The sequence below is a fragment of the Sceloporus occidentalis genome, unplaced genomic scaffold (assembly GCF_023333645.1).
Source record: "Sceloporus occidentalis isolate IW3139 unplaced genomic scaffold, rSceOcc1.0.p SCAF_5, whole genome shotgun sequence".
Taxonomy (NCBI): Eukaryota; Metazoa; Chordata; class Lepidosauria; order Squamata; family Phrynosomatidae; genus Sceloporus; species Sceloporus occidentalis.
The window spans coordinates 154,091,550-154,105,294 of record NW_028316985.1 but is presented as its reverse complement, the minus strand read 5'-3'; positions in this window follow the sequence as shown (position 1 = coordinate 154,105,294).

Here is a 13,745-nt window from a genome sequence, read left to right as displayed (position 1 = left end):
ATGTAGTTGATTGTAAACTTATTTATGTACAATACACAACTGTTTTAATAATAAAATTTATTTAAAAAAAAAAATAAATAAAAATATTAAAAACCAAAAGGCACGCTGAGTAGAGCAAAGAGGAGGAAGTTGTGGTTATGGAAGCTGTGCAGAAGACTGAGCATGGGACCATAGATTGCAAAGTAGCACCTTCATGCTATTTAAAGAGAAGTGTGATAATGAATGTTCGTAGACTAGTTTGTTTCCATTTCCTTAGACTAACACAACTTCAGCAGGCTGTTGTGACAAAGTCCTAAGGGATATAATGGTACCTTCCTAATTCTAATCCTGCCCTTCTAGAATATCTGTGCTATAACTTAAAATGTGTGTGCATCTCTCTCTCTCCCTCTCTCTCTCCCTCTCTCTTAGGCTAGGAAAATCCACATGCTTTATCATAGTCACCAAACTTTGTGTGTTACTTGGGGGAGCAGGAGATCACAAGGAGGCAAAACCATTTTTCCAACATAACAGCTGGAAATGTTATTACTTTGTGTATAATAAGTAGTGTTTATGCAATATTTCTAAGATGTAAATGAGGTTTCAGACACAACTTGACAATTTTGTCAAAGGTAAAACCTTTACCATTTTGGCTATTTCATTTTTGGCTATTTAGGGGAATCTTGTATTTTTAAGTGTTTTGAAAATTAATTTAAAAGGTAACCCAAATATTACATGTTGATTAATATGTTGATAATGTGTTACCACTAAAATAACTTGTAACAAGTAAGGACAAATAACAATTGATGGGGAAATGACAAGTAATGACTATTGGGACTATTGAAATTATTGGGAAAGGCTGGACATAATATAAAGTGATAGATTGATGCAACTATAAAAAAGAATGAGTTCTGATCAAACACATGCATTATATCAAAATGTGCATAGGAAACAGGGCCCTGCCGACTATCTTCTCCCTCTTACATTACATCCATATATTAAACACAAATGGCTCTAAGAATGAAGACTTCATGGAAACAACTGTACCTACGAAGACATTCATAGCTGCTGGATCCTAGATCACGTGGGGTTCCAGACTGCATTGATTCTTATACGTGTATAGCTGTCCATGTGAAGGATTACACACTGCATACAATTCTGCTAAGCATGTGTACATCAGAGGGAGAAACAAGCCAGCAGCTGCAATATTTGGATTGATATACATGAGGGAGGCCTCACACAGTATGATGATATTACTTCTGAACATGGCTGTACTCTATCTGACATCTATTTCCCATAAATCTCTCTGTCTCACTCTGCAATCTCAGTTGTCATCAGTATTATGTCAGTGCATAGAATTCTGCAGGACACTCAGACTATTAACATTAAATGCAAAATAATAATAATAATAATAATAATAATAATAAATAAATAATGCCAAAAAAGAACAAAAACAAAAACATTATTTCTACATATTTAGGATGTCCCTGAGTATGTCAGAAGAACTGTTTTATTTTGAGGTGGCCTACAATGGCATTAGATTGATTTTATGCTGTAGATTGTGGCATGGTATAGAAAAGGATACATAAAGGGGGGGGGGGGGGAGAACCATTGTCTATATTGCATTGTCATATGCCATTTAATTCCTTTCTGTGTGTCTTTAAAGCAAGTATGTCTGAAAGATGATGGAATGACAAGGCCAAGCATCTTAAGCATTCAAGTTGTGTTCAGGTCTGCATGTGCATATTCACTTTCATTGTTCAACTTTGAGAATTGCCTGAATTTCTATTGAGGAGTAAATACTATGGAATGCAGATCATGAATCCCCCCTTTTGTCTGTGAAATGCTTTAAAATTCAGTTCCCTTATATCTGGTAAGCAATTATGTCATTTTTTTTCTTTGAACATTATCAGTGACTGCTCTTATGCCATAATAAAAGAAATTCCAAATGGTTTGATTTGAAGTCCAGGATAATTCCAGATAGAAAATGCATTCATGATTAAAAACAGTCCCTTTACTCTGTCCTCATTAACCTTTAGCCTTCTCTTTCCTGTTTCCTGCATATTTCTCCCATATATATGTCTGTATATGAAAGCTCCATGGCAACATCTATTCAACAGATATATCATTATCTCTCTCTAAAACACACAGCTAATTTTTTCATTGCAATTGCTTGGCACGCACATCACAAAATCCAGCTATTGCCTATCTTGTACAACATGCTTTCAGGGCACTTTCATTATTCTGTAGGTGTTCCCAAAGATACGAATGCCTATGACACAAATATTTTTGCTGTCTCAATTGCAACACTAGTGCCATCTAAAAGCTCTTCTTGTTGTGGCTCTAATGCCTGAATTGTTAGCCCCTATTTTTTTAAAAAAACAAAAACAAAAAACACACACACTAGGAAATCTGTTAAATCTGTGTGTTCACTTTATTGAGCAGATAATGGGTAAGGAAGTACCAGAGGTGTGGTTAGAGTTTTGAAAATGGCCATAGAGGTGGAATGCTAATTCTCACAGTCTTGAGACCTTGTCCTGTGTTTCATCGAATTTTCATAGAACCTGGTGTAAAACCATTCTTAAAGATTGTAGGTTCTACCAGTCAAATGTTTGTTCCATCCAATCAAACCATTAAGAAAATCATCAACATCAATTCAGCCAGTGCCATGTCAGTTTCCTACTATATGTGCACTATACAGACTATTATCTTCATCTTGGCTTTGTCTTCTTTTAATCCCTCATAGTACAGTTGGCTCCTCTTATACACGGATTTTTTATACACGGATTCATTCATACACAGTTTGAAAATGTTCCAAAAAAGTATAAATTTCAAATATCAAACCTTGATTTTCCATTTTTTATAAGGGACACCATTTTGCTAGGTCATTATATTTAATGGGACTTGAGCATACACGGATTTTGTTATACATGGGGGATCTTGGAACCAAACCCAGCATATAACAAGGGTCCATTGTATATTTTAGTCTCACACTGACATATTTTATGTATAGTAAGTTTTGTTTATATGTTTGTTTTTCATTGAGAGCTCAACATTTTTCAGATGAAGCACTCCTTCACTGATAAACCATTGGCTTTCAATAGTAACTAAGTTGAGAACAATCAGAAGAATAAAAGGTCCATGTTTCTGGCAGTCTATATCCACTAACAGATCTGTGTGTAAATGAAGCTAGAGTTTCCTAACCATACTGAATTCAGTCCTGGGTAAGTATAGCTGGTGAATCCCAACATGCATATTTTATTCCACAATTGTACTGAGAAGTGAGTCTGGATATTGGTATCTCAGACCATCACCAGACTTCCTCCCAGACCTGCAGTTGAGCCACAGCTTGGCCAGGCTTGGGATTTATTATGCTGCCCCACCCCTCCCTGGCAGACAAACCACTTCTATCATGGTGTTGAGGGTTAAAATTAACTACTATACTGTGCCAACATTCACTTTAAGTGTGTGCAGTGGGTGGAGGCAGTTGAATAACAGGCAAAAACAAGAATTACTAGACTCATTCAGGCTATCTAAATCTTCATACAATGATGAAGAGTTGGTAGGATCCTGTGCTTATTGGACCCTTTTCCAAAGATCTAAATTCTGCATGGAGATTGGACAGTTGCAGCAGAAATCCCACAACTGAGAGAGAGCTTCCAAATTATGAAGTGAGAAAGAATACAGCAATCTCTTTCACAGAATTAATATGATTTGAGAGAAAAATTAGACCTACATAGGTATGGAAGGTTTCCTGATGTCCTTTCAGACATCCCCATTTTTCTCTTTCATTTTAATAATTTTCAGAAAGTATGCTTTAATTCTAGGATAACAAACAAGAAAGAGAATAGCATTGTTGATAGTGTACATTAAGGTTAAATTGCTACTTTTTTCTTCTTTTCTCTTCTTTGATGGAGGGGGGAGAAATGAAGAGTTTGGTGATCTCCTATGGCACCCTTTTGTGAAGGATATGCCTCTGGGCAGGTGGCTAGGAAGATGAAGAAGGAGGCAACCCTTGGGTTTGCCCAGAGGATCTTGCCTCCACTGAAGTTGTGTGGCTTGGGGGTTGGATCCTTTGGTAGGTTTCCCAGCAGGGACTAGGGAGCAACCCAGATTCTCTTTATGGCTCAGGTGTCTTCCTCAAGGGAAGCTATGGAAGAAGTCTAGGAGAGAACACCTGCCTTGGCTGATCTCAGATTAGATTGCTCCCACCTTTTGTTGAATTTTTCAAGAAACAGGTTTAAATAGATAACACTTTAAATTTAGTTGTCTATATTTTATCCCAAATTCTCTGTGTGGTCTTGCTATTTCGTGGGTTGGTCATCAAAGTTCAACTTGCTGTTCTTCTTTGCATCACATTTACCGTTTCATCCTCGAATTTTTACATTCCATACTAAAAGCTATGTTTACCATCACTTGAGAAAATGCCTTTGGACTGTTGAGCAACGGAATGACTTCCATCATAGCCAAATGCAGAACAGGAAACAAAGCATTATTGTACAAAAAAAAATCTGTCCAGTGTTCACACATAAAAGGCAAGTCCTTTTTTGACCCCTAGTACGCATGGAATGTAAAGGCTTAATTATGAATGAATGTTCCTGTATTAAAGCTACGTCTGTGCCATAAAATACTAGCATAATCATAAATGTGCCATGATCTCACTGAAGTCCTAGTAGAACACTACCATGATTGTAGTAATTAAATTAAAAATATGTGAACCATCTGCACTGTCATGTAAATGCAGTGTTGCAGTGGAAATATTAATGATGGTTTTTGAATTAGGCAAGAAAGTTACATTTTCCAAAGGCCTTTCTTCTTCTTCTTCTTCTTGGTCCTCTTGCTTACATTTACTATTAGAGTACTCCCCCGGCCTGCTCTGATTTCTAAACAGTACATTTTCTACTGCACCTTCAGAGGGTGAGAGGAGGTAGAATCACAAAGGAGGATTTGAAATGTCCTTTACCTATTACATACTAACTGGAAATCTATACTCTAAAACCAAAACAGGGAGCAACCTGTTAGGTGAACCCATATGTGTAGATGCAAGAAGCAAAGAAAAAGAGAAACCTGTCAAAGAATACAGACAATTAAAATCTGTTATATATATTTTTTCGATCTTTAAAGTTAATCACAGTTCATGAGCAAAGGAGGCTATTAACAGTTTCTCAATAACAGATGGAATCAAGGTGTCATAGCAAAATACCAACTGGAAATATCCCAAGACCAGATAATGTGTATCCATGCAGTCATGATTCACAACTAGATTAATCAAAACCAGCATAGCTGCCACCATTATCAGATTAGGATTCAGAAACGAGGAAGCTGCAATATGCAAGCTGATTTCCAGCTTTTGACAGTTTGGGTGCAAGTCAATTAGGAGGCAAATCAAATGATAAGATGCAAGTCTTGTAAACAGTTACCCACCAGTTAAGCTAATAAATTGAGATACCTGTTGTCTAGCATATTTCAAGGACTTTTGCAATATTGTCATAGAAAGGTCCTTTGCCACAAACCCAATTCATCATTGACAAGATTAACGAGTCCTGAAATCAAATGAACTTATTGAAGGCTGTATATGCATGAGAACCATATTTACTTAATGAAAGATATGCAAGGTGTGTGTGAAATTAATTACCTCCATTTCTGTTTGAAGCATACAGACCAAAGGCTCTTAGCTCTTTCCATCTGATTTTTTTTTTAAAAAAAGGACAATAACATAGTATTTTATCCATTTCTAAGCAAATACTGTATAGATGACTATCCAGTGTGTGTTTGTCCCTGTGTGACGGTGGTGACTGTGTTTTATTTTAAGTAGTTTTAACCTCTGGAGGGAAGGGCCTGCCCAGTCATTTATTTGTCTTATTGTCACATAAAATTGTGCTTCTGTCTTTGCTTGGTTGCTTATGTGAGGAGAGTATAATCCTGGATAATGGGGGTAGGGATGGGAATAACCATGTTGCTAAGCAACATCATGCTGTTGCCTCCTGCTACCACTTGATCCTATTGCAATTTGCACTGCTGATGGCTTTCAGGCTCAGGGACTGTGTGATTTAAAACTCATTCCAAGAAAGAGTGGGGGAGGCATAAGAACCAATGGAGCTGGAGGTGTTGCTGAGAGAGAAAGTGAAATAGAAATATGGACAATCTATAAGAAAAACCATGAAGGAGGAAGTATGCATGGTATTTTGTATCTCAATTAATGAATTTTAATTTGGAAGTATGTCTGCATCCACATGGCAGAGATAATCCAGTTTGTCATCACTTTAACTGCCATGGCTCAGTGTGATGGAATTATGGGAGCTGCAGTTTGTTGCAGCACCAGAGCCACATTTCTGTCATGTGGATGCATGCAGATGTAAATCTTCAAAAAAATAAAAAAGAAGCAAATCAATCCACATGCAAAATAGTTGTATAATCTAAACCACAGTGAGTAGGAAGTAAATGTATATTGTGCAAGTCATCCTACTGCAAGCCTCTCAATTGTTAGTAAAGGCTAATGTTCCATGATTTCTCTGTAAACCTGTGGAGAAATTGGCCACTGGAAATTCCCTTAAATAAATTCCTTTCAAAAGGCAAGGTTACTTGGCTTTTTGCTCCTTTCTCTTTATTCTTTTTTGCTCCTCTCTCTCTCTCTCTCTCTTATTTATTTCATTTCCACAAAGAATACTAAATCATCAACCACAACCAAATGTTTAAACAGTCTTAAGATATGAGTTAACAGAAAAACACATATTAAGGATGCTTAACAGGCAATTACAGCTGCGGTCCCAAAATTATGGAATAGCCTACCGGAAGAGATCTGTCTCACTACTACCTTAGAGGTCTTTAAGAAGGCATTCAAAATGGATCTCTTCCGGTGGGCTTATCCACCGGACTCCATATAAACGGTTGGGATAATGCTCCACTCTGACTATAATTATTGCCTATTTGTCGAATTGCTATTTTAATGAACTAATAGGAATGTGGTTAATTCAGTATTAGTGTTTTTATGGCGTGTTACAGACCGCCATAAGGGACGTCCTCAGGACATCCTAGGTTTAAAAAGGGGCGTCACTTTTTGACGCCCCCAAACCTAATACATCCTGAGGACGTACAAGATGGCAGCGCCCCATCTACATGGGGGCTGCCATGATGGTGTCATGAACGCACCGCCTCCAAACGAGGTGGCGCGGATGTGACGCCGTCTCACCGTGCAAGGACGCTTAGTGCGCCCTTTCATCGGCAGAGGAAGGAGCTCCGAAACGGAGCTCCTTCCTGGTCTTGCGTCGCTGGTGCAGCCTTTAGATGGCTGTGCCCAGCGACACAGAGGAGAAAGGGGCCAAGCCATTGATTTGGCTTTTCCATTTTGCATTTCTTATTGAACTGAATGAATCCTTTCCTTTCTTTTATGGCAATTCAGAGGAAAACTATAAGCCCCCATAATGGTGATTACAGTACAGCAGGAACAAAGGGTTTAAAAAAACAACAGCAATTAAACAGCACCTCCATACACATACATATTAGGGTTAAATACTATGTTAATCCCAAGTATAGAAAATCCACTGAAAGGGGTGTGATTTATTAGTTCCTATATAGATCCATAGACTGTAATGGATCTACTATAATCAGAAATAAAAATGTTTAGTCCTAGGCTCCCAAATTGCATTGGATCCTTTGCATTAGCAACCTTGTAATAACTACCACAGTGTGGTAGTTTGGTCCTTAGTCTGGCACAAGAGATTTGTGAATCGCATCCTTTAGTATATTATATTTTAAACCCATAAAAACAGAGATCAGGGCCATATACACAGCTTTCTTGCCAGAAACCTGGGATGGAGTTTTAACAGTATAAATAGTATATACCATGGAGTAGTGGTTTGAATGTTGGGTTATGACTCTGTTGACCAAGATTCAATTCTCCCCTTGGCTATGAAACCAACTGGGTGACCTTGGAAAAGTCACATGCTCTCAGCCTCAGGGAAAGGCAATGGCAAAACCTCCTCTGAAGAAATCTTGTCAAGGAAACCCCATGATAAATTTGCCATAGGATCATTATAGGCTGGAGATAACCTGAAGGCATACAACTACTACTGTTAATAATAAATAGTTGCCTTGGCTTTTCTAGGGATAGAATAATTAAGATCCAAGTGCAGACAACTCTCATACAGGGCATTTCAAAAGAACACCATGTAAGTGTTTTATGAATCCCGTATTTCAGAAATCGTTGCATGAATAATTAACTAAGGGCCTATTCCCACTTTGGGAAAATGCACATTGGAACCTGGCTCTGCTCCGCTAATGAAAGTGATTCCAAAAGGTCCCTCGTTCAGACTATGAAAAGGGACCTTGTTTGGAACCGCTTTTTTTTAGCTGGGAGCGCTTCTTGTTCCTACTGGAGGAGCCAGGGAATGTGACAGCCCTTCACCCCCCCCCAACCCCTTCCTGCAGGGGAATCGTTTTTTTTGGGGGGGGGAATAGAATTGAATGCAAAATCAATCTATTGCAAAAAAATTCTCACAGCCTCCTCCTCCTCCTTCTCCTCCCCCTCCCCCTCCTGGGTCCCCCATTGCTGGGAAACACCACCGCCACTTCCCGGTGCTGGTGGGGCTTCCTTCCTTCCCCCTCTCCCACTCCCTTCCTTACCTTTTTCCCTTCCTTCCTGCCATGCCTGCTGCCGCATCGCCACCACTGCTCCCAGCGCTGGCGGGCTTTCTGGCTGTGCTGTTGCACTGACAGCCAGCACTGGGCAAACAGTAGTGGCGCAGCAGCACCACCAGAAGGCCCATTAGCCTTGGAGAAGTGACAGCAGCACGGCACAAACACTGCAAGCCCCAGGAGCAGCAGCAGCGGTGCAAGAGCACCACTGGAAGACCTGCCAGCCCGGGGAGTAGTGGTGCCAGCAGGCCTGGCAGAAAAGAAGGGGAAAAGGTAAGGAAGGATGGGGGAGAGGGGGAGGAAGGAAGCCCGCCAGCAATAGGGGACCTGGGAGGGGGAGGGGGAGTGGAAGGGGAGGAGGAGGAGGAGGGTGTGAGAAACTTTTGGGGGGGGGAATAGAATTGACCGCAAAAGCACTCTATTGCAAAAGCAAGGAGTTGCTTTTGCAATAGAATGATTTTGCGATCAATTCTATCGCCAACCCTCCCCCCCCCCCCCCCCCCAATAAACCACACGATTCTGATCTGACATTCCCACTTATTGGGCATGCTTCAAAATCGAGTTTTACAGAAATCACCTCTGCCAAACTAGTGTCAGAAAACCCCGGACTATTTGAGTTTGCCCCGGACTTTTCCTCCTCTAATCAATCAAAGGAGGATCAGAAGCGCATTGAAATGGGAACAAGGGTCATACAGCAGGAAACTGTAGTGGGAATGAGACCTAATCTGTTCTTGTTACTGAATTCTGCTTGCCACTATTGAACTTCTAAACCTTCTAATTTAAATCAGAAATATATAACACATATGAAATAAGTCAAATACAGTTGATTTTCCCCTACACAGTACTTAAAATTAGTAAGCATCAGTTCAGTTACTACTGTAAAGGTCTGTTCAGCACTAATCATAGAGAATTTAAGGAGAGGAAAGTAAGGTCAGGAAAGTAATGATTAGTATGAAATAAAAAGTCTTCCCAGCATGATGGCTAAATTTTCCTTATGCTGATGAACATAAATGCCCCTTTTCTTTCAAACACACATCTTCAGTCGGGTTGTCACTTATGATTCAGATGGAAATAAAGAATACACAAGGCTAGAAGAATGTAGTTAAAACATACCTAACAAAGGGATAGCTTTACTGGGTTATATGAAAGAATGAGAGAAAGCCATGATAGGAGCACCATCACTGCTATTGGTTAGAATGAGACCTCTTAAGGATAGAAATCATGTTAAAGCTTCATTTGCATCCAAAGGTAGGACATTATTTTCTCCCTTTAGGCCTCTTGAAATAATTTGTTCCCTCTCTCAGTCCCTTGGTAGAGATGTGGGAGGGTGGGGGTCGATTCCATAGAAACTCCTGAATTATATTCAAGTCAAACACTTTTTTCCTTCTTTTCTACTTGGCCTATAGAACTTAATCTTACACCTAGAAATGAAAATAGATCCCCTCAAAGATATATGGGCACCTGTGCAAGTCTTAGAACATTTTATTCAAAGAGAATGGGAGGGCTCAGCATGCATTAATCCTCATAATCCCTATCAGAGAAAAAACAAAATGTTAGATTATATTAGAAGTAATTTTATATGATTTACCCCTCTGAATACTGCACCTGCTGGCAGAGACCAAGACTTCAAAAGAAACACCCCAAACACCATATTCTGGATTTTAGCTGTTAGTGGATCTCACTAAACATGCAGCCATTTTATTTGATGTAGCTTTTGAGGTCATGATGTAAGGCTGGAGTCCTCAATACTTCAGTGAAAAGAAAAAGCCGTTGGAATCTTTGAGATTAAACTGCAGGTGTCCTAATGGAAAGATGTTATAAATGTTTTATTTTTCAGAGTATGGACAATACTGTCTCTCCAGTTTATCTTTAATGTCCTCAGACTCAAACAGCAGTGGTCCCCATAGGAGAAGGACTGTAGCTTAGTGGTAGAGAATATGGTTTGCACACAAAAAATTTCAAATTTCAGTTCCCATTGTCTCAAGAAAGGACTAGGAAAGACTTCTGTTCGAACTCTGGAGAGCTGCAGCCAGTCATCCTCAACAATGCTGGAAAAGATGGACTAATTGTCTGACCTAGTATAAGGCCACATCCTTCCTAGGTTCCAACTTGTAGTGGTGGTGATGAATCCTGGTGGCTGAACTCCTGCTTGAACTAGACAAACAGAAAAGTCTTCAAATAAAACTTGGTCTTCTGTCAACCCGTCAGCTAGAACTATCCTCTATAAAGTAGGACACATGAACAATGTACATACTATGAGAATCTCAGAAGTGACAGAGCGTAGAATCTAAAGTAGCAGCCAGATGCATATGGGACTTGATACTTAACAATTGCGGGTAAGGAGCTTCAAGAACACTTAGTGGGAGTGGGAGTAGTTCTTGTTAAACAACAACCTGTTAGCTCTTAGGAGTTGCTATTCAACAGTATCCTGTACCAATAGACATCTGTTCTTCCTTTATTTCTCAGGACTACTCTGACTCTAATTCCTATATGTTTATGGCTTTATAACAAAGTAGAGCCAGTGTGGTGTAGTGGTTTGAGCATTGGACTACAGTTCTGGAGACCAAAGTTTGAATCTCTGCTCAGCCCTGGAAACCTACCAGATGGCCTTGTACAAATCACACATGCTCAGCCTCAGAAAATCCCATGATAAATTCATCTTAGGATAGTCATAAGTCTGAAGCAACTTGAAGACATGCAACAACAACAACAACAACAACAACAACAACAACAAACTTAAAGTAGCTTATGGTAATAACACAAAATCTAGTCAAGTCAACATAAAATTATACTTGGTTGCTTTGATCAACGGGTTCAAATGGCTATATTCTGAACAGAAATCAAAATAAACTAGAATAAACCACATGAAAGTCTTTCCCATCTCAATATGAAAGATGTCAATTGCTGTGCCATTGTTTAAGTGGATTTCAAAGGTGGCTTCTATAATGATGGAAATCACTGCATTGCGGGATAATGTTATATATGGAAGTCCACATTATGAGAGGGCAATATTTTGTAGATTAAACAGGATGCACTGTACCCATTCTGCTGCTATTCTGGAATGATAGAATGGTTTGACTAATAATAAATTGAAAAGGAATAGACAGCAATCAGCATCCCTGTAGCAAAATATCTAATGCTGTTGGAAAAGGAGGTTGCTGTGTACAACACCTTACCTAGCAAAATCAAAATTTAAATCATCTCAAATCAGTCAAGTAATGGGGATTAGTTTTTAGTCTAGAACTCAGAGAAATATAAAAAAGGTAGTTCAGTTTTTAAAAAATCTTGCAGTAGGTGGAGAGAAGCTAAATCCATTAATTCTCATGTGAACATGCCATTAGAGTTATTCTTTTTTTCTTTTAAAAAAACTATCCTTAATTCCTGACATACTGAAATAGAATCTATAGCAAGTGAATTACTCTCATTCACCAACAGTTGCCTGCCAACCAAGGTGACCAGCAAAAAGGTATTGAATGTCTACAGGCTCAAACCTTTCTGACTTACACAACTAGAGAACAGGCTAATTAAATTCACCACAATATTATCTGGCTATGATAATAAAATCTTTCATAATATGAAAATGATGGAGTATCTCTTGAACCTTGGTCCTTAAAGCCCAAGAAATACTTTAGAAGATGTCATGGAAAATAGTCATCATAATTTTAGTGAGCAATTCTGGCCACTTCAGTATTCCACATTAGAATACAAAATATATGGGAATATAATGTGAAACTCTGAATCTTAATATTACAACAATGGTTGAATATACAATGAAGGTCAGTATGAAGAGGGATAGGCCAATAGGAAAACATTTCTGTTTCTATACAATTGTGTAAGGGCTTGGCAAAGTTATTTTTTTAAATTACAATTCCTAGACTCCTAGAGTCATAGAATCATAGAATCATCGAGTTAGAAGAGACTACAAGGGCTATCCAGTCCAACCCCCTGCCATGCAAAAACTCAAAGCAATCCCAACAGATGGAAATCCAGCCTCTGTTTAAAGACCTCCAAGGAGGGAGACTCCACTACCCTCTGAGGGAGTGTGTTCCACTGTCGAACAGTCCTTACTGCCAGGAAGTTCTTCCTAATGTTGAGGGGTAATCGCTTTTCCTGTAGCTTGCATCCATTGCTCCGTGTCCTGTTTTCAGGAGCAGCAAAAATAATCACTTATGCACATTAGGGAGCAAAATGTTTTCCTGGACAGATTGTCAGAGTCTACTACAGACCCCCAAGTCAAACTGAGGAATTGGATGATGCCATTCTAGGACAGATGACCACACACTCAGAAAGGAGAGATGTAGTAGTGATGGGTGACTTCTGCTATCCTGATATTAGCTGGAAGTCAAACTCGGCCAAAGTCTCAAGGTCTAGCAAATTCCTCACTTGCCTGTAAGACAATTTCATTGTCCAAAAGGTGGAAGAGGCAACAAGGGGGTCAGCTATTTTAGATCTGATCCTAACCAACAAGGATGACAGGCCTGTTACAGACAGCCAAAATAAAGCTGCTTCGAGTCACGGTGGAGGTATGGTGTTTCAATGATGCATGTGTCCTAAGAGTTCAGAAGCCACACAAAGGCCATGCTCCAGCCCTAAGGACTGGAGCGTGGCTTTGGTGTGGCTTCTGGACTCTTAGGATGCATGCATCATTGAAACACCATACCTCCACTGTGACTCGAAGCAGCTTTATTTTGGCTGTCTGTAACAGGCCTTAGTTAATGGGGTGCAAGTGGTGGGATCCTTAGGGGAGAGTGATCATGTTCTCCTGGAATTTGTTATACAGTGGAAAGGAGAAGCCAGGCATAGTCAGACACGCATTCTAGAACAAATAATAAGTCACCTGTCAACTTAGAGCAATCCAGTTAGTTTTACTGGGTTTTCTTAAGGCATGGAATACTCAGACGTAATTTTGCCAGTTCCTTCTTCTGAAATATAACCCACAGCACCTGGTATTAATTGGTGATATCCCATCCAAGTAATAAACAGGGTTGACCCTGCTTAGCTTCCAAAATCATGCAGGATCTGGTGTCTTTACGGTATTTATATTTAGATTATATGTGGAAAACAAGATATAAATTTAGCTTAAATGGGGAAAATAAGCATGATCATTCCTGAGCAGGGAACCCAATGAATATTGT